The sequence below is a fragment of the Cibotium barometz genome, chromosome 13 (genome assembly GCF_041138505.1).
Source record: "Cibotium barometz isolate CiBa-2024 chromosome 13, ASM4113850v1, whole genome shotgun sequence".
Classification (NCBI taxonomy): Eukaryota; Viridiplantae; Streptophyta; class Polypodiopsida; order Cyatheales; family Cibotiaceae; genus Cibotium; species Cibotium barometz.
The window spans coordinates 24064198-24084091 of NC_141058.1; the positions used below are offsets into that span (position 1 = coordinate 24064198).

At 43.9% G+C, this 19894-nt stretch overlaps 1 pseudogene; it reads left to right on the forward strand.

Annotated features, from left to right (window-relative positions):
- Positions 1-495: 495 nt before the first annotated feature.
- The window catches only part of LOC147632530 (octanoyltransferase LIP2p2, chloroplastic-like), a 31306-nt pseudogene continuing 11907 nt past the window's right edge, over positions 496-19894 (forward strand).

A 19894-nucleotide genomic window follows, 5' to 3' on the forward strand; every position in this document is an offset into this window, starting at 1 on the left:
TAACTAATTCAAACAATGGACAACACTTGCAACATTAAAATTGAAAATAACAAAGAACACTTTACACCATCACTGGAGTTGGAAAGGGGGGGCCCCCCACCCCACCCCCCTCAATACTGTTGTATTTCTTAGAGTATTTATTTGTGTAAGTGTTCATGGGCCCTAGGCTAGATTTCTCCATAACGAGGAGTGAACACAACTGGTAAACAATGAGATGTTGTTGGTGAAGAATTAGTTGTTGGAGTAGACCAAGTCACAGGTAATTTCCCACCTTCATTGGGTGAACACTTGCCCTCATTGGTCTTTCGGGACCGTGCACCAATAGGCACGCCTGTACTAACGCTTGGCAAGGTGAAACACCGTGGAGGGAGCAATACCTGGTGCTCCTGAATCAACTTTGCTCCCAGTTTTTCTCATACCCCAAATGACCTTCACTGGCTCCTGCAAAATGTGAGGGCACGGTCAGGGTAATCATGGGAGAAAGTCACCGTCTTGATGGCCTTACTTAATGAAGGCAACAGGGTATGATATTTTGTCTAACAAAACTTGTTCAAACAACATTTAATTTTAATAATTACTAAATCTAAAAATTACAAAGATAAATACCTAACAAATATTCAAATTCAATTCTCAGGAGAGAAGCTCATCCCCTTTTTATTGCACTTCCAAATTGTAGGCAGGTCTTGGCAATAGTAGATGTTGGAAAACAGTTGGTACAACTGCAGGTACAATTGGGTACCCTAGAAGCAAGTACATCAGCAGCAGATACAGTCAGGTACAATCAGGTACATGTCGGTACAGCCCATATAACCGGGTACATCAAGGTATAATAGGTACAATAGGTACAATTCAGTAAACAGGGTACATCAAGTACATCCGGGTACAACAGGTATAGGTTGGACAGAGGCGGGTACAAGGTGGTATACAGAGGCGGGTGTTGGCTGCAAATTAGAGGTGAGTACAAGCAAATGCAATCAAGTCCTTTCCTTCATTCACACTCCCACCAACCTTCGAGGTGTGGGGGAAGAAGAATTACTTCATGCAATAATAACTATAAATGTTATTAATAGTGTTGGGCACCCACATTAGAGCAAATGTCTAACCAATATTCAAATGTGTGTGAACACCCAACCTTATAATTATTAAGGTTGACATTACTTAAGGGATTTTATATTTGAAAAGGCCAAAAAGGGTAATACTTACCACGTGTTCACATGCCACACCAACTCATTATCAAACAACACACCCACGGTATGCTGGGAGCGTCCCTGTCTAGTGTACTGGCACAACATAGCAGGCAAACACATGAGATGCGGAAACAAGTTTATGCATGCAAACATAAATGTATGTGCACATGTAATGGACGAAATCTCCCTTTCATGAAACTTGTACAAAGATTTCTTGTCGGGCACAAAATTGGCGTGAGAGGAATGTGAAGTCCTGGTTTTCCTATGGAGTGACAGTCCCATAGGCAAAACACAAGTCCTAGCATGGGTCTTCCTATGGAGTGAAAATTCCAAGGTCAGTACAAATATCAGTCCTACCATGGAGTGACAATCCCATGGATAAGACGCAATCCTGGTCATACACCAGTGGCAACAAATAGGCTCATGTCCATATGGCACAATACTAGTCACACACGGGTGGCATACAATTGGTTCCCGTCCATGTGACACCAAATGATTGACCCTTTCACATGGGGCACTGGAATGGCCACATGTGAATAGGGTACAAATTTGACCACTCTATGGAGTGAGAGTCCCATAGAAATGGCTTTAGAAATGGAGATGGGCCAAATGGTGACTCCTGGAGCTGCTTTTTAAAAAAGAGCGGCTTTTAGCTTTTTGGTCCAATTTGATGTCCTCTTTCCAATGGTGCCTTTAGCTTTTGGTCAATCCTATTTTACTTTTTGCTTTTTCTTGCTTTTTGACCAAGATTGGTGCTTTTTCCAATGGTGACTTTAGGAACCCTGTTCCCATGTGTCCATCAACTTGATTAGAGCTAGGAGGACCAAATAGTTACATTCTCTTGCAGTTGTCCTCAACTACGAACTGCAAGTGTTCCAAGCACATCTATATGTCTCGGGTACATCCATATGTTTCATAGTACATCAAGTACATCCATATGTTTCAAGGTACATCAAGTACATCCATATGTTTCAAGGTACATCCATATGTTTCAAGGTACTAGCCCCATCTGGTGAGCTTGTGCATTTGGTCTTTCCCCATATCCGTGGTGTCATTTTCTCATTTGGCAACATCTCAATGCCTTTTCTTTGACTAATGTTCTTATTCTTGATGGTACATCTTCATGGCCTATCATATGTGTTAGATATAATAAATGCATACTTACCTCTTGCAAAAACTAGACACGAGCTAGTCAACAAACAAGTATGCATCATTCGCCTCTACTACTCGGTTCTCCAGGTACTGGCCAGGTAGTCTTGAGCTGAGTGGACTATCACATGCCATAAATCCAAGCATTGTCCACACATCAAAAATAGCACACAAAGTCAAAGAAATTCAAACATACATTAGTATGCAGTGCATGGATTGTCCTATCTGGTTTCATTGAAACCATGCTGAGCCATCTGGTTCCCGAGGAAACCGCTCAGATTATCCTCAAGGCCATCTCGTCACTAGGATTGCCTGAGAGTTCTTCGATGGTCATCTGGGCCATTTGGTTGCATTGACCGCTCGACTATGAGATCCAATATAGTCATATGGGCCATCTGGTCGCAATGATCGCTCGCCGATTTGTGAAGTTCAATACAGTCATTTGGGCCATATAGTCGCAAATGACTGCCCGACTACGAAATCCAATACAATTATCTAGGCCACCTGGGCAATGACCGCCCGACTACGAAATGACCACCCGACTGCAAAATCCAATACAGTCATCTAGGCCATCTGTTTGCAATGACCGCCAGACTGCGATATCCAAGATATCTGGCATCGTTGCCATCCAATGGGTCATCTGGCATTGTTGCCTCTCCCATATACAAGTCTTGCTCCTTGGGCTATCTGGCATCGTTGGCACCCAACTAGAGCATGTCCAAGCAGAATAATGATCAATTCTAGTCCAATATATATACAATGAAGAGGGCTAGAGAGGCACAATCCATCCCTCTTGAATCTATCTTGATCGCAAGACGTCCATATCTGTACTTCAAATACATATGGACCAACCACTTTCTCATAAGCTTGAGTATATCTGGATAGTCCTTGAAGTACTTCCCTGGCATCCATTTCGCATCCAATAGAGAATAATACTCCAGGTCCAAGAGAAACTTTCTGATCTCACTGTCTTTCCTCTTTTTCTCAACACAGAATAAAACTCAATCTGTTCTGGCTCTTCCACCCCTACTAGTGGATCCTTCAAAACATGTCACATGCACTCTGCACTGTAGTGCATGGTGACAAGATGGCTCATCATGAGTGCAACATTGTACAGTATTAGAACCCTTTAGGATTTGATATTTGTCATATGTCGTGACCCCATTGTAATCCTCAGTTCAGGATATGTCAGGCACGAGCTACGTAGGTCATTCCTCAGCATTAGTGAGTCAGTCAGTCAGTTAAAGTCCCTTAACCCACTTGGAGAGAATCATTCATGCATATAGACGTCCCGAAGAGTATTGTGCACATAGAAGAATGAAACACTGGGTTTCTTGAGCAACGAAATACCACTTTTTTTTTGTGTATTTATACAGGCACAAAATGAGAAACTAGAAGGAGCACACCTGAATTGTATGTGTTTGAAGGATCCCGACTATTGGAGATACTATAGGCACAAGGAGCAAAGGTTGAAAATGATGAAGAGCTACAACATCTTCATTATGAAGGATAGCCATTACATGTGCAAACAGTAAGTGATCACCAGCGAGAGACCATGTGGGGGGGTGGAGATGATTCACGAATGGGTGCAACCTGTTTTGGTTCTTTGCATGTGTGCAGGTGGCGAAGTTTTGTATTTTTTTAATTAAATCAGTGGGCTGGTTGATTTTTGCTTCTTTTTTTTTGGCTGGTTGGGTCCTGGCCACTGGTTGTTTACGTGGTTGGAAAAGGCTTTAAATGTAAGCCTTAAATTATAAGGCTAATAACTTAGTCGTTTTTTTTTTCTCTTTCTTTTGTGAAATGTCATGTTAGAAAAGAATGTGAGCAATCGTGCTTATGAACTGGAAAGGTGGCACCCCCTTTGATGACGACAATTCAGCCTAGAAGGATACGATCAGGACCTCCAGGGGAATATAGGGCAGCCTGCTCTATAGCACATGGATGCAACCCTGGTGTGTCTCTGCTTTCCATCGTTTTTTTTAATTGCAAAAAAATTAGAAAAAATGACTAATCAAGTAAAATCGGGCAAAGGATTCAAAATTGGATGGGGCATTCTCTCTTGCTCTTCCATACAACTCTTGCTCTACCTAATTCTAAGGTTAATTTGCTGATTTAAGGTTTTTGATTTTTAGGGTTAGGGTTAGGGTTTTTCGAGTGTGGGCATCCTACAGAGCTTGTTTACTCTGATACCACTCTGAGGCCTTCCTAGTCTATTAATACTTTAAGGGACATGACTAAGATTGAATATTAGAACTAAAGACGATTAGAGAGCAGAAAGCTGTGTTGTTTGCATTAAGACACAAGGCCTTGTTAAATAGGGCCTGAAGAGGTGCAAATGAAGAGGCACAAAGGGTGTGACTCTTGAATGAATAGTTTTGTCCTTTTGACATAGAGATTTGTCCTTTAATGATGAGCCATGTGATAGGGTGTGACCCTTCACTAGTGTCCTTTTAATGATTAAGAATAATTAGGGTAATCAAGGGTAATTAAGAGAGATTAAGTCACAATCGTGACATGGCCGACTGCTCCATAGCCTCCCAAAGGCTGGTTGGCTGAGCCTAAGGTATGGCTAAGGGGTTGGCTACTCCCCTAAGGCCAGCCCCAAGGCACGCCGACGTTGGGGGTTGCCTTGGGGGTGGCCTTAGGGCTGGCCCCCTCTACATGAAGTGCATCCACATGCTCTAATGGATCTACTGCTATGGCTAACATCTACATGCTCCTGAATGATGAACGCTTGCTGAATTCTCCACAGTGAGTTAAGAGGACTAACTTGACACTCTAAGAGGCTAGGAGACTGACCTGTGTAGCTCGTGCGTGACATGTCCCGGACTGGGCTCACAAAAGGGGTCACTGCATACGAAAAATTACCCCAAAAGGTACTACTTCTGTACATGATTCTTGCACTGTTGACGAGCCAGTTTTGTCCAACTCTCTCCATCTTCTTTGCTCTCTCTTTCTCTCTCTCCACATCAGAGCCTAGAGAGAGGGCTATCTCGAGTAGAGGGATTCCAGTGGGAGTCAGCATATAGGAGAACCACACGTCAGGGTACCTCAAAAGGGTCGGGGGGAGTAGCAATTCTATTCAGACGGGAGCTATAAGGGAGACTGAGAGTGGTAGCACAGGATCCAGAGGCCAAATACATGTGGATTAGCTTACATCTCTCACAGGACAGGGTTATATCCATAGCCCGATGTTACTTTCCTCCACTAGGATCCTCCTATGTCATTAGAGAGGACATGCCATAGGAGGAGGAGACAGGAGCCTCGCCATACACTTGTCTGTCTCTCAGAGGAAATTATGCATTATTCTACACTAGGGAAAGTATTTCTTACGGGTGACTTCAATGCCCACACACAGAGCAGACAGTGTGAGGTGTATGACTATGATGACATGCAGATCCTCCACCCAGTGGATCCAGTGGAGATAGGGGCTAGTCGGGCATCAGAGGACACTAGACTAGACAGAGGACATTATGGGGACCACTTACTAGAGTTGGGAGCCAGGCATCGTCTCGTTATTTATAATGGGATGCTACAGTGGCCATATCAGGAGGGCTGACATGCTTCCCACATGGGGGTCATACATGGACCAGAGGCACGGTGGTGGACTACATTATGGGATCTTTGGAGGCATCACAGCTTGTCACCTCATTCTCCATCCCACCTCATCCTATTGGGGCAGATCATACATACTTGGCATTTTCACTAGCTGGATCACCAGTATCACCAGCCCCCCACATATCGACACCACACACTACCATCTACTTCACACATGACATGGCAGACATATACATTGGCAGAGTAGAGGATGGCTCCTACTCATGGATCACCTTGCACCTATGGATACTATTACAGCCCAGGCATCACTCCTACACACAGCTGCATTACAGAGCTTCCCACATCGTGTCCACTTAGGAGAGCCTGCAAGATCTGGGACTATGCCCTAGAACAGATGGTATGATGATGAGTGCAAAGCCCTATACTCATGGCTCCACATACAGCGAGCCTTGGGAGCCATCACAGAGTAGGAGTCGAGGGAGAGAGATGAGGAGACTTACTTGCCGCAAAAGGCGGGCCTTTGCAAAGATACAAGAGCTAGAGATCTTTCATTTCTTCATGAGTAGAGATAGCCCTATCTCATGGCGGCACTTCAGAGAGCCCTGGACATCGACACCCATTGCAGACCCACAGACATGGTACACATATGTAGAGGGCCTATACCATGCCCCACAGCAACCACCTATACCTCAGCCCCACAGGAGCCTCGACCTACCACAGCTAGCTTCTTTACCTACTCGATGGTAAAGGAAGCTATTTGCCACCTACAGCATGGACGGGCCGCCGACCATATGGGCCTACAGGGTGAGCATCTCATATATGCACTAGATTCTTTGGCTCCTTTTCTTACACACCAGTTTAACAGAGCACTAGAGCAGAGGGTTTGCTTGCAGAGTGGATGATGCACACCATTGTGCCAATCCACAAAATAGGGGATATGCTTGATCTCTGAGCAACTACAGGACGGTTATGGTTGGCCACGTGTTGTGTTGGAGCAAGAGTGTAGCTTATACGCTGAGCGAGCAGGCTTATGCTCATCAGGGCAAGCAAGCTTCAGGAGAGATTTCTCTACCACTAACCATGTATTCACTTTGAGATGTATGATTGATTAGGCCAGAGTGAGGAAGAGAAAGCTCTATTACTGCTTTGTGGATTTCCACAAGGCATTTGACACAGTACCACAAGAGAGGCTCTTTCAGCGCTGCCTGCAGTCTCTTGGCATACCAGCAGATATGACATGGGGCATCTATACATTATATGAGCAGGTTTTTGGGCGAGTCAGATGCCCAGGAGGTATGTCCGAGACTATTGCTAGCACCATTGGTGTGAAGCAAGGATGCCCACTTTTCCCCACGCTATTTGGGTTATATGTTGATGAGGTGGCTGACTTCATTACACGGGGAGCCAGAGATGGAGTTGATCTAGCAAGTACCTCAGTACATATTATGCTTTATATTTATGCTGATGATATTATATTAGTGTCTGAGTCTCCAAGAGGTCTACAGCAGCATCTACATGCACTCGATGATTTCTACACACAGAGGGGTCTTACTGTGAACCTTGGGAAAACTAAGGTTATGGTTTTTCATACATCGAGACAGGGCAGGACTCAGTTGACATTCACTCTCGTAGGACGCCAGGTGGAGGTGGTGACATCATATGTGTACCTAGGGGTTACCTTCTCTGCAGCAGCAGCCACACGCTTCACCATGGGTTCAACAGCTAGAGCTAGATTGACACGGGGATATGCAGCATTGGCTATGCTAGAGAGGCAGTGCCACCAGGCACATTTTCAGGAACCCCGAATGAAAGGGTGTCTATTTGACACATTAGTCACACCGGCGCTAATGTATGGAGCAGAGGTATGGGCGCCAGGACTTGCTACCCATTGGTGGACACAGATAGAGAGACTACAAGCCCTCATGATGGCACGCATGATATGCAGCAAACCGTTAGTACCTCATGACATTATCCGAGCAGAGTTTGCTGCGCCTCTCCTATGATGGTAGAGGCCATATTCCTATGATGGTAGAGGCCATATTCCACAATATATGCCTGCTAGACAGATTCAGAGAGATGCCACAGGACAGATTGTCATACAGAGCTTTTGAGGCATCTATACAGTTGGCTGAGGTAGGAAACAGAGGATCATGGTATGCACAGGTCACACATTGGTTCTCACAGCATGGCCTAGACATGGATCATCTACCACCATTCCAGTATGAGAGGGATGCACCACATATCCATCTCTCTCATAATGAGAGGAACAGAGTATTGAGACAGGACCTAGCAGCTCTATACACGAGAGACATGGATATCACCTACACGGCCTCTTCCACCAAAGATGCTATACTACAGAGATCACTTCATGAGTATCACTGATGATGGATTTATAGAGAGGCCTAGATACATGGAGGGCTTTTTACCACACGGCTCCTGAGTAGCTATTGGTCAGCTTAGAGTCTCATCACATCAATTGGAGATCGAGACTGGTAGAGCAGCACGGATCCCCCGAGAGGAGAGGGTATGTAAATTGTGCAGAGAGGAGGTGGAGAGTGAGGAGCATTATGTATACAGATGCAGAGCATATACAGCCATCAGAGAGAGATATCCCATTTTATTCACAGAGCCACATTCCCTGTGCCAGATCTTTGAGGGAGCAGACCAGCGCATATACTGGGGAGATTCATTCTAGACATACATCGTCATAGAGAGACATCATTACAGGCTCAGACAGCTCCAGAGGGGGGACGACAAACACAGATTATTACATTTTTTTAGAGATCCACCCCACTCCCATCCCCTACACAGCAGGGAAATACTCTCCACAGAGTAGACACTCAGAGCCCGCAGGAGACAGAGGACACCTAGCTTTCGGACACCATGCCTATACTAGAGAGAGATGATAGAGATCAGAGCTCAGTTTCACAGAGAGGGTGCGGAGCGACTGGCTCGCTTCAGAGCAGACCCAGGCATGTTCTTCAGGGAGCTGTGGACACCCCCTTCATTGATGTATACCATTCTATACCCCTAGTATGGTACAGGATGGAGCTAGCTAGGTTGCATATCATGATTGTATACTCCATGCATATAGCTTTGCATTCTCCTAGTAGTAGAGCTCCATCACCTCCCCCACTCATTGTACTTATATTGCACACCCAGATTCAACTTTTTTAGTTCAGTACTTTTTCATTTTGTTGGGATGACAGAGGATACCCCACACAGGTACACTGATTTGTCTCATAGGCCGAGTTCGGTCTTTTGGAAGACGTTAATAAAATCTTTCTTTCTCTCTCTCTCTCTCTCTCTCTCTCTCTCTCTCTCTCTCTCTCTCTCTCTCTCTCTCTCTCTCTCTCTCTCTCTCTCTCTCTCTCTCTCTCTCTCTCTCTCTCTCTCTCTCTCTCTCTCTCTCTCTCTCTCTCTCTTCACTACATCAGTTGATGGAGGCCTCGCACCCCAGCGATAGCTTGGCAGACTACTACTAGAGCTTCATAGTTCTCGAGAGACTCCTCCAAACACCTGCTCCCACTAGGGGTGGGAGATAGTCCCAGCTCACAGATTTCTTCCAGAGAGCTATGCCAGTGCTAGCTGATGTACCATGTGGGGTGACCGCACAGAGAGCAGAGGAATTGAGAGCCAAGATATAGGAGACCTAGACAGACTGGACAAAGAGCACCCCGACTCCGTCACCACTGAGAGATAGCAGCTATCCGGATGAGCACTAGATGGAGACACAAGAGAGGCTAGCTCACTTTCATTTAGACTCAGGGTACATGTTCACGCCACTCACAGCCTAGCTCGCTTTCATTTAGACTCAGGGTACATGTTCACGCCACTCACAGCCTCAGCATCGGCGATGTATGATATCTTATATCCCTCTTATGGCATTGGATGGAGTTAGACATAGATCTGCATAGCATACTTGTACTAGCCCTTCAGCATATAGAGATGCATCTTGCCTTAGCACTCCATCCACATCCCCACCCCCTTTATATTGTTTGTATATGGGCTCCACTGATTCATGATGATTCACAGTTGTATCCAGACACATGCACACTTTTTCTTTTCTTTCTTTTCCTTTTCTTTCTTTTTCTTTTCTTTCGAGATGACCGGAAGAACACAGTTGTATTATTTTTTGTCCCATAGGCCGACTTCGGCCTCTCGTAGATGCTAATATATCTTTCTTTCTTTCTTTCTATCTCTCTTTGTTGTTGTTTTTATGCTTCCACTGTCCATTCTCCAACACCCTTGATCTTTGAACTTTGCATAAAATTGGCGAAGACGTCGTCCAGAACCATGCTTCCATTGATGTAGAAGAATGTGCTCAGACTCTATCACCTGTGCTTCATCAACCATTTATGGTTGTTGCTCTTTTGGAACATTGTGCAATGAAGGTCTAGTATAAGGTTTTAACCAAGAGACGTGGAAGACGTTGTGCATCGTTCAACTTTCTGGCAATCTGAGTTGCATAGTGACGTCGCTTATCTTCTTGATGATGGGAAAAGAACCAAAACTTCTGAATGACAACTTTGGATAGCACTTGCCCACTTGCTTGAGTCTTTGCTTCATGATCCTTAAATATACCCATTCACCTTCTTTAAAATTGACGTCTCTTCGTGACTTGTTTGCATGTCTGGTGTAAGCCTCCTGAGTGTTGGTAAGATGCTCTTTGATGGACTCAATGATGGCTGAAAAAGTTTCTGTCATCTTGTTGGCTTCCAAGGAACGAATATCATCCTCGTGAGCAAGGATGAAAATCTTCAACCAAAGGCTACCTCGTACGGAGTTCTACCAACACTGGATGAGTGAGTGTCATTGAGAATTGCCTGCACCATTGGGGGATGCTCCCACTTTGGCTGTTGATCATGGCAGTATGCTTTAAGCACATCAAAAGCTAACTGATTGTAAATCTCGGTTTGGCCATTAGTTTGGGGATGGAATGCACTGGACAATTCCAATTTGGTACCAAAGTTGTCGAATAGAGCTCGCCAAAAGTGAGATGTAAACTTTGGGTCTCAATCTGAAGTAATGGTACATGGTAAACCTCAAATTGGATACCAATGTCGGAGAAAAAGACACTCTATATCTTCTGCTATGGCCATCTACTTGCATGGTATAAGTATACAAAATTTACTGAATTTGTCAACTATCATCATACATTGAGTATTCCGAGATCTAGTAGATGCAGGAAGGGGTGCAACAAGATCCATTGAAATATCATGAAATAGACCCTCATGAATGGGCAATGGCTGAAGCAACCCTGCCTGTTTGGTATGAGGTACTTTCACTTTTTAACATATGGAACATTGAGAAACATAGTTGTACACATCCTTGCGCATCGTCAGCCAATAAAACGATCTTTCTAACTTCTCAAGACTCCAAGGTACTGTTGGTTCCACGATGACCACCAACAAGTGAATCATGGGCATCATGGAGGAGTGTTGGTCTTTTCTCCCTTTGAGAACACATAGTTGACCCTTGTAAAAGAGCCAACCATCTTGAATGGTGTAATGAACCGGTTCTAAATACATCTATAAGTACAACTCATTATTTAGCCAAAGGACGGGACAGTAGTAGAGATTTCATACATCTAGTTATGAAGTAGAACTCATGTAGAAGGGCTAAGGGTTGACCCTTATGGGCGGACCACAAGCCTTAGCCATGTACAAGCATAAGCCACCTTTTTGTACCATATGAATAAAGAAAACCTGACACCTAATCTCTCTCTGCTTCTCTCTCCTCTTTGTCTTAATCATATGATAATTAGCATTGACGTTCTTAAGTATGCTTAGGGCTGTGGATCAGTACAGCAAGGCTTCCGGGCATGTAACATTACAGTAGTCCACTGTGTTGGAGATACAAGGTAAAAAATTTAGACAGTATGAAGACACAGTATATAGATTGTCCAAAATTTAGAACTCCTTACAGTATGGCCCTTGGTGTAGGATAGTAGTTGGCCAGTTATACAACTGTCGGCCTGCTGAATCAGTCACACAAATGCTAGAATAACATATAATGCTAGTCGGGTAACATATAATGCTAGGTGAGGAACATATAATGCTAGGCGGTTGGGAATAAATGCTGGATCTCCATAAAATGCTGGCCAATTGGTCCTAGCTGGCTTCTGATTTTGGCCGACTGATGATAGGAGGTGTCCACATGCTACCGACAATGCTAGGCGGTTGGGAATAAATGTTGGATCTCCATAAAATGCTGGCCAATTGGTCCTAGTTGCCTTCTGATGTTGGCCGACTGATGATAGGAGGTGGCCGACTAATGATAGGAGGTGTCCACATGCTATCGACAATGCCCAAGTGCTCCTGATGATGACTTTGATGCTGATGTTAATGCTTTTGCTCTAATGATGTTGACCTAAATGCTTATCTTATATGCTGCACTAATCAAGGATTAAGCCAGTTCATGTTGAAGATAAGCGATGGCACGGGTGTGCACGTGACATTCCCTTCGGCTAAACTTGATGATGGGGTGGAGACAATGTCATCCTTCCTCCTAGACTTGACCTTGAACTGCTACTGCTTTTACTGACTTTGACTTCTGCTGACTTTGACTTTCACTAACTAATATTTTTGGTTTGAACACCTTCACTCTTGATCTCCACTTCCAAGTCTTCGATGAAGTATTGAGCATTTGTTCACTGTTGTCCCCATGCCTGCTTTTCCCTTATCCTTGACACAGCGTCGGGTCACCTACTGAAACTGATCATGCTTGTTGCTAGGCCTTTGGAAATGATCTGAGGGCTTAATGAGGTACTGGGTTTGCGTACCTACCCTCAGGGGATGCTTCTTCTAGCTTTGCCTGTTTTGCAGACCACTCCATCTGCTATGCTATTGCATCCTTTCTGCTAGAACTGTGCACCTCCCTTGGGACATAGCTTAGTGGGCTGAGCTTGAATGCTCTGATACCAATGTTGCATGCACGAAAACCTTGTTGTACTGATGTTGACCTAAATGCTTATCTGATCTGCTACACTAATCAAGGATTAAGCTAGCTCATGCTAAAGATTAGCCATGGCACGGGCATGCACATGACATGTACAGTCTGAATACTACCTTTGCGATTCAGAGCATCTGCAATGGGGTTGTTCTTACTACCCAGTACATACTCAATCATTCCTCCAAATTGTTGAAACAACTGACTCCACTGGTGCTGTCTATTGCTCCACTCGGCACTTGGCATAGACAGGGTGATCTTACCTAGTTGGTACTTGGAAGGTGAGGCCATTCCTTGGTGGACGGCTCATGCCCACACGAGATTAGGTATGGCAGCTTATGTTTGGGACGAGTTTGTCCGCGACCTTAAGCAGCTGTTTCTACCGTCCCATTACCTTGAGCGACTCGAAGATGAGTTTAGGGAAGCGCGTGTCAGAATGCACAACCAGTCCTTCAGTTTGCCAATAAAATTTCAAACTTATGTTTGCAGTTGGGCTTATCTGATACGGACAAGAAAGGGAAATTCTTGTATGGCCTTGACACACAAATCCAGTGGGAGGTGCGTACGTTTAGGGCAGCCACCTTCGAACACACTAACTCTTTCGAGTTGAATCTGGAGTCATTAGGAAGTGAATGGGGTCTTCTTGGGCCCTTTAATTTACCCAAGTCTAATCAAGGTGATTAAGGAATAGCCAAATGGGGGGTTGCCATGTGGACTGAAATGTTGGGTTTGTAAGAGAGGCGTAAGAGTGGTCAAAGGGTGCACTTTTTCCCCCACAAAAAGGGAGGGAGGCAATTTTACAATTTTCGGACCTCCATAACTTCTACATACAAGCTCCGATTTGAGCAAAGATTATAGATTCATGATCTATGCATCAAGAGCTTTCCAGAGATATGCTACATGATATGGTTTTGTCCGCTAGATTTTAAATTCCATTCTCCCCCCAAAATTCAAATTCGAATAAAGTAGCCGTTTTGAAGCTTCTAATTAGAAAATGTTTCTTCTTAAGAGAAAAGGTTTGACTCCTTAAACTGCCAAATAAAAGGGCCCAAGAAGCCTTCCATTGAGGTCCTAATGTGCCGTATTTGCTCCTTTAGCTTTTGGTTGTCTTCGTCTTGTTTTTGCAGAAGCGTTTCTTGGAATGGTTCTTCTTCTTTAGTGATGTTTCGGAGCTTGATGCCATTGTGGATGGGCAAGTGGTTTTTCCCGATCTCAACTTTACCATCCATTGGATGCCCTCACCCTAGGTTTCTTGGTTGAATCCCATCCCAAGCTTTGCTATCAATGTAGCATGTGCCAATCTAGGACCGTGTGAACAACGAAGCCTTTCTTTTAACTTGAGTTTAGCAAGTCTTTAGTAATCCTTTAAAATAGCATACATGAATGTGAAAGAGATGTAGTAGAGATGACACCAGATGGGGTCCCAAATCATCCATTGAAGGGACCCCCTGCAAAGCAGGAGGAGTATTTGCTGTATTTCTTCTTTTGGAGAACTGTATACAAGTTGAACTGTGTCCAAAAGACTGAGTAGACAAACAAACTGACTGATCGCCAAACGCAAGGACAAAGAGACCAAACGCTGGGCAGAACAAAAGAATTTGTGATGGCTTTCCCACAAGCCTGTTTGAAACATAACGTGGCTTTGCATCATAGGCAAGTGTGTGGAAAACTATTACTATGTCGTTGCGGCCTTTTGAACCCATCCCACCCTTGGATGATCAGGACATATTGCATGATTGGCAAGTTATTCACTCTTCGATATTGAATGCGCTTTCAGCAAGTAATGTGTACAAAGTATTGCTTCCTTCACCCTCATGCTGATGCTTTATGGGATTTGCATAAGACTACTAAATGGTGGAAACAAAGACTTTGAACAATTTGGGGTTGTAAGCTACCTCTCAAACGTCTATTCTTATGGAGATGTCTTCGGGGAGTACTTCCAATTTATGCTTTTCTAGCAAAACAACGTATCTCCAGTGATAGATGTTGTAGATGTGGACGACATGTAGAGTCTGCTCCTCATCTTCTTTGGCATTGCATGGAGTCCAGAAATTTCTTGCAAGCACTCACTCACAACCTCTGAGGACGTTTTCCATCGTTCAAAGGAGGAAAACCCTTCTGGATTTTTGGTGTTTTACCATCTTGTATGAGTGGATTTGACACCTCTGATTTTATATTCACGTGATCACAAATTTTTTTTTGTTAATAACATGTGTGAACATGTTATTAACATGTTCACATGTTAACATGTTCTCAAAAAAGCCGGTGGCAAGCGACCTGGTAACCGGGAAAAATCCCGCCGGGCTTTTGCTATACCCGGCGGGCCCGCCGGGATAAATCAAAGCCCGGCGGGTCCCTGCGGGGTCGTCATATAGCCCGGCGGGGTACAATTTTCTATATATATGGGCCCGGGGGGCCCTTTGGGATTTCATTGCTGACAGCATACACAGGTAATGAAAACTTGTGTGTGTGTGTGTGTATGTGGGCCCGCGAAGCTACAAGAACAGCGAATGAAGGCCCTTGCACATGGCCTGACAGCCCGCGAAGCTACAAGAACAGCATGCAGGTTATCGAAATGGACAAATCCAACTTATGCCCAATGGAAAGACATAAACAAACGCGTAACCACAGAGATGATAAAGGAAATATGGCCATGTCCAGATGGCGAGATTAAGAAGGGAAGATGGAAGATTTCTCGTTGCACTCACAATGATATCAAAACTAATGCCGAGCGCATTTTCTTGTAGGTGTACGGTCGTCCTCTCCATAACGCCGACGCTCCACTCTATTTTGCTAAAATGCTATATGCTCACTTTATCCTAGAAACTCCAGTGGACTTCGCCTCCAGAGAGGCCACTGTCAACACCCACGACATACGTGAAGAGACAGTGACATTCACAAGAGAAGAACTTGCTCTCATGGTGGAGGGCGCTGGACTGGAGTTAAACCAGGTCAAAGAAAGCTTAGGGGCACAGCTAGCAGAGAAGGAGAAAGAAGCTGACCGATTAACTCAAGCGTCAACTCCTCCCCCGGCCAATAGAGGGATTCAAGAGCAGCTAACAAAGATCAGCCAAGATGTGCAGAGCATCTCCTCACGTATTGCTCCTGTGCGCCAAGGAAACCACATATCTCATTTTTTGATACATCCTGATCTTGTGGGAGTTTCTGCTGAGGCTACAAGTTCCTCCACCCCCCAATGTCCTGTATGTTACAAAGTATTCGATGGGTGGAGCGGCCAGTATATACTACCATGTGGACACTATTACCACTTAATATGTTTAGTGAGACAAATGCAAAATACTTCCACATGTGCATTGTGCAATGTCCCAATAAATCAAGGTATTTATACAGTGTTCGGCATGGCTAGCGAATATAAACCACCAGGACCTTTAGATGCAACTCCTAGTGCAATTCGCAATTTATTTCAAGATGAGAGCTAAGAAAAACAAATTCTACTTTTGTATTGATAATTTCTCCAAATATGATCATTTGTACAAGTACTTTTTATTAAATTAATGAAGTGACTTCTTCCTCTATGTCAATATCTTGCTCCAAAATTCTTTCACCGTTTACTCTCTCGTCTGCTAAATTAAGCTCATCTAAGTCAATGTCTAAATTGTCTTCTATCTCAAGGGTGGTGCACAACGTACGTCCAACATCAAAGTTCTCGTCTACTACATCTTCACAATTGTACATCCATCTGGGCATATCTTCTTCATACTCTTCGCTTTCGATGTCTCGCAAGATCTTTTCATTGCAATACATGTAAACAAGTTTATCTGCTCGATCTGCAAGAAGTCGATTGCGAATAGTACTATGAATATATTTATACATGCTCCAGTTTCTTTCTGAGCCCAAGTTTGAAGAGACTTAGAACCTTCATCGCAAGGTTGCGCAATAAAGCATAATGCTCACCACCATTCATCATCCACCACTTCCATGCAGGTTGCTCTTTAGCCATTTGTTGAACAAGGGAGTTGGAAAATAAACCCTCTTTCAACCGAAATGAGGTCATCTCCTTTATGCATTGTACACGATCATCATCATTATTATAGAAAGTGTTTACCACTTTATAAAAATCTTGCACCACCTCAACGTTGGACATCAAATCCATATTCCAATATTTAGGATCTAACATGTAAGCAGCACTGTGCAGTGGTGAATGCGCTCCAATCCATCTAGCATGAAAGTACTTCAACAGAACTTTTCTTTGTCTACTGGAGAATGGTACACGCCATTGCTTTTCCACCACTGAATGCTCTAATTTCTCAGGACACTCCAAACTCCGCTGGACAGTCCACCATTGCATCCATGCTTTTCCGAGATTAGGCGCTCTTTGATCAAGACTTCGTACAGCATACATAACAGGCATCATTACATGGTATGCATCCATCACACTGTTCCACCAACTTCTTCTCGTAAGTGCTCCCTTCAAGACTTTGATTTTCTCTTTCACTTTTTCAAGTTGAGTGTTCTCCCAGTCATGAAATGCCATGCATGTAAATGTTTCACAAACTGCATCTTTATTTCTAAGAAGAGACTCAAAAGTGTAAAAGTGAGTGCAAAACCTAGTCTCCGCTGGAAGCTTTAACATAACTGACATGCGAGGTCGAAACATATCTAAAACTCTCTGTCTCTTGAGCATGAATTTCACAAGCTGGCGAGCAGTGTCGACGATTGAGGCAAACCATTTGGTATCATCAGATTTATACCAATCTTTTAATACAAGATTCAAACTATGAGTATTACAGCCTACCGAAAAAATATGTGGATATTGTCGCTGTAGGATTCTGGATGCATTTTTACAATTTTTTGCATTGTCCATGACGACTTGGACTACATTTTTGGCACCCACTTCCTCTATCACAAAGCTAATGACTTGAGCAATGTAAGCCCCAGTTTTGATTGAACCAGCTGAATCCACGGCACGGATGAAAGTCTCACCTCTAGGTGAAATAACCATTACATTAATTAATGGTTTTCTTTGCACATTAGACCATCCATCACTTACTATACTACATCCAGAAAGCTCTATATTGCTAAGAATTATTCTTTGTACACGTTCTTTTACCTGCGCATAACATTTCTCTAATAGATCATTTCGCATAGCATGGTATGTAGGCGGTGAAATCCCTGGTCCAAACTCACCAATTTTCTTCCATGCTCTCTTCCAATGCTCACTGTCCACCATCATCATAGCACTCCCAGAAAAGTAAATCGCTTCAGCAAGGACGAGTTGTGCATCATCGAGTCGACCTTGACGTAGGCTTTCTTGCAATGAAGTTTGACGCATGGGTATATTTCCTACGTCAAAGTTTCGCTTGCAAGAAGATGCACTGGGTAGATTACTTTCTGGTTGCACATTGCCGTTCGGGGTACAAGTAGGCGATGTAGCGGGAGTTTGATGATTAGAACAACAATGTTCTTGCTGCCTTGATACATTAACGGTAGGAGTGTCATGTTTTCTTGAATCTTTCTTTTGAATTTCTTCTCTTATGCGTTTTGTAAGATCCCTGTTCCCACCGAGCAACGGATTCGGGGTACTGGCAGCGGAAGTAGCGCTTCTCGCGTGGGACAGGGGTCCCACACTCGGGGCCTCGCCCACGGATATCCGGATAAGAGACTAATCCGTCGGTTGTTCCAAAACCGAACCCGGAAAAACTTCCTTTACCGGAAAGCACGGGCGATTCCACCAGGATAACTTTTACTCTAACGTAGTCAAGATCATTTCTGATCGAGATGGTCCGATTACATCTATAAGATACTTAGTCAGTTCAAGGAAGAAACTTGCACTTGGATCATTGGGATCAACGCTTTTTTCCCCATTCAAGAGGCACAGCCGTTGATTCCTATCCATAGAACAGTTACTGTCCGGGATTTATTATTTTTTTTTTCTATCGTAAAAACAAAAGTTTGAGTCTCGGTTTACGGATCCATCAGTCCAGCCTAACCCCATCCAATCCCATGGGTTAGCCAACCGCCCAACCACTGTAGTGATGGGATCCAATTAAAAAAATTTGGTTAGGTTTTGTCCCGGGTACCAAGGAAAAGAGTTCCAAGGCCCCCTAGCCGGATGTTCATGCAAAATAAAACTAGTCACACCACTCACACACCCAATATGAAATTGCCTTTTTTTCAACCAGATTCAACCAGTTTAAAACAATCCTTTAATAAAACCATAGTATCATTGATCACCATCTTCCAATTTATCCCATTGATTCTTAATTTTCCATCATTCCTTCATCAGAGTATATATGGCATCATTGGCAACTAGAACGCTCAGGGGCCGTTTCGATAGTTCCTAGCCTTTAATAATTTTCCATCATTCCTTCATCAGAGTATATATGGCATCATTGGCAACTAGAACGCTCAGGAGCCGTTTCGATAGTTCCTAGCCCATAATACTTGGCAATATAATCACTTAACAAGATGGACTCTCGTTGAAGATCAGCAAGATCAACCAACAGATCCATATAAGGAGCCATGGACTCATCCATTGAAGACCAGCAAGGTCAATCAACCAGATCCATGCTCGATTTCAGAAAACAACTCCAACTCTGTTCCAATATCTTCCTCGACGCACGCGTGGGTATCCTAGGCAACCCAGAGCCCGAGCACCGTATGGTCAGCACCCTCTAGGATCCTTCGCAGGTAACCTAGCGCTTCACGCATAGGCCGCTTCCTTGGCCCCTCATCCACCGTACCGGAAGCTCACCATTTTAATCGCACCGAGGCTGGTCAAGACCTCGGCCGACCTTGCTACGCGAGACGTCCTTCATTGACTCCCCGTCAGCAGTTGCAACTTTCTCATCACGACCTTAATCACAAGACGGTCAAAATGCTCCCCCCAGCATTCTTGACATAAAACAATCATTTACAGACAGCATTTACAAACAGCATTTACAAACAGTTTACAATACAATTTCTATTTTAACTTTCATTTTGCCGCATTATCCCTCCTCAATCTACATTACTTATTCCATATTCCATTTATATGTATACTCATCCCATCACATCATTTCCATCTCATCACTTCAGATTCCCTCACA